This window comes from Wasmannia auropunctata, unplaced genomic scaffold, assembly GCF_000956235.1.
Source record: "Wasmannia auropunctata unplaced genomic scaffold, wasmannia.A_1.0 LD336101.1, whole genome shotgun sequence".
Taxonomy (NCBI): Eukaryota; Metazoa; Arthropoda; class Insecta; order Hymenoptera; family Formicidae; genus Wasmannia; species Wasmannia auropunctata.
In genome coordinates this window covers 945,663-948,170 of record NW_012026789.1, presented here as the reverse complement: position 1 = coordinate 948,170, position 2,508 = coordinate 945,663, and the positions used below count along the sequence as shown (strand labels likewise).

General features: G+C 49.2%; 1 protein-coding gene across 1 annotated transcript in view; it reads right to left on the bottom strand.

Annotated features, from left to right (window-relative positions):
• The window catches only part of LOC105461097, a 47,429-nt gene that overhangs the window by 4,240 nt on the left and 40,681 nt on the right, over positions 1-2,508 (bottom strand). The window lies entirely within an intron of this gene.

Below are 2,508 nucleotides of genomic sequence, written 5' to 3'. Positions count from 1 at the left end.
GCGCCGTTTCAGAGAGACGGATCTATATATATACGTATACACGGTAGAGTGCGATCAGCGCGCGCGAGCTTTCAAAATTAGCGCCGTTTCAGAGAGACAGATCTATATATACGTATACGCGGTAGAGCGCGATCGGCGCGCGCGTTTATCTGGAACATGTATCGCGCGGCGTTCTCCACGATAACGCATACGAGATCTCGATGAGGAGAGAGAGATGGTTTCATTCATCAGACTCTTGCGCTCTCGCAAGAATGTGGTGGTGAGGGAGATGAAGCGTGCGTGCGCGCGGTTTACGATCGCGACTCTCTGTCTTGCCGATACTCTAAACGAGTCGTTGCGGAGAATGCGCACACGCACGGCGTTTGGTATGTAGCGACGTATGTCGCCAAGACGCCGCCGTTGTAGCAGCGTGGTTGTAGCCGCGCGTATGTATCCCACGAGCTCTCGCGTCGCATGGGTCGGAGTGGGATGTCTCGGACGAATGGACGACGCAGACGCGGTATATACGCACGACGTATACACACACGGCGTGTGATACGCGACGTATGCCGCTGCGGCAACGTGGTTGTAGCCGCGCGTATGTATCTCACGAGCTCTCGCGTCGCATGGGTCGGAATGGGACGTCTCGGATGAATAGACGACGCAGATGCGCTATACATACGCACGACGTATACACGGATCTTCTTCGTCAAGGATGCTGCGATTATGCGCACAGACGCGTAACGTGATTCTCGTGCTAGCTAGAGAGAGAGAGAAAGAGAGAGAGAGGGATACGCGCGCGATGATTGCGATGATGTTTGAAATACGCGACGTCTTTTGCTTGGTTCCTGCTTGGATACCGCGGATGGATTGCCCTTCGACACAATCGTGGATTATTATCTTCGTGGCAAAGACACGCACACACACATACACATTATGTAGTATGTACGAGACCGCGCATAGCGTCCGCGATGCGTAACGCCAGTTACCTTTGTTATTTATTTATTATTATTTATTTCTTTTTTTTGCAAGCGGTGTAGCGCCACGGTCATGCGTCTCTCTCCAAGTTGCGCGACGATGGCCGCGCGATGTAATATCAATAATATTGCAGGCTCGATCGAAATCGTGTCTCTCTCGCGGGGTAATTATACGGCTGATCTCGCTGCAGGCCTGGTCTCGATAAGCACCTGAAAAACGTAAAGGGGAAAAAACTCGCGATATGTCGCGCGATTCTCGCTCGGGAATGAGCACGTGTCGATCGTACTGCATCCCTCCCCACTTTCCCCATTGGGGGGGTAGAAAAATTCCGATTCAATCTGTTTCGTAATAACCGGAAAAAAAGTTCTTCTAGTAATTCTCCACCTCCTTCGTCATAATCGTTACATCCATCGTGTCATTCAGCTGAGAGAGAGAGAGAGAATCGAATAGAATTGAGCACAAACTGTTGAAATTAATTTTTTCTTTAATGAGGACGAAAAGACAAGACTCTCTCGAAGAGGACGACGAGGATGCGGGCGACGAATCTTTCATCTTTTTGTCGCAGCTCGTTCGGAATTAACCACGTTACACGCGGCTCTTGACGCGGCGTATCGCTCGGCCTACCCCGCCTCGATTTCAATTTCAATTTTTTTAATATCATCTTCGCGTGAACCGCATGTAACACGTACCTACGATTATCCTCGCGTGCACGCGTATCGTCGCTCTCTCATCATACGCACGTATTACGTATCTACAAATATATATCGATTGGACAGGTCGCGAGAGAGGAAGAGACAAATTTGATAACCCACGCGCGAGCGAGCGAGCGAAAGAAAGTAATTGTCCCGAGCTGCTACAGATGGCCTGGAATGATAGATGGGGTTTCTCGTATGTAAAATTTGTTACGTGCCCGTATATATATATGTACGAGTGCCGTGTACAAAGCGTCATGCGCAGTACAAAGTTGGATAAATAGAGATATTCAATGGCCATTCTCATCCGTGCGCTCGCACACGATCGGATGGGTGCGACTTGGCGCTTTGAGTTTGTTGCCGCGCGGAACCTCCTCCCCGCATGATTTCTCAAAAGTAACGGATAGAATGGCATTCGTATCTCTATTTATTCTACACTTTGCACTCTGCCGTATACTCCTCTGCAAAAATCAGCCAACAATTCCACGCACGCAGTACGCGTGTGTGTATATATCGCGCTCGACGAGCTTTGAGAAACGTGGAGACAGAGAGGTCATCGCGCGTGGCGAGATGGTACTCTCGGCTTGTACTCCTATGCATTATATATGTGTGTGTATGTGTGTATGTTGCGGGTGAGAATCCGCGCGACATGGATCACCGATGCTGCTGGACGTGCGTTTGCTCGACGATGGTCGGTATACTATCTCCTCTAACTTTGCGACGCGTCGAGGGTTTTTGTGCCAGGAGAGGAAGGGTGATGAAACGACGTCGTATATATACGCGCGTTTTGCATTTATTCAGATCGTTGGCATTTCTACGTTATACATATGTAACTATATATATTTTATATATGTACAGA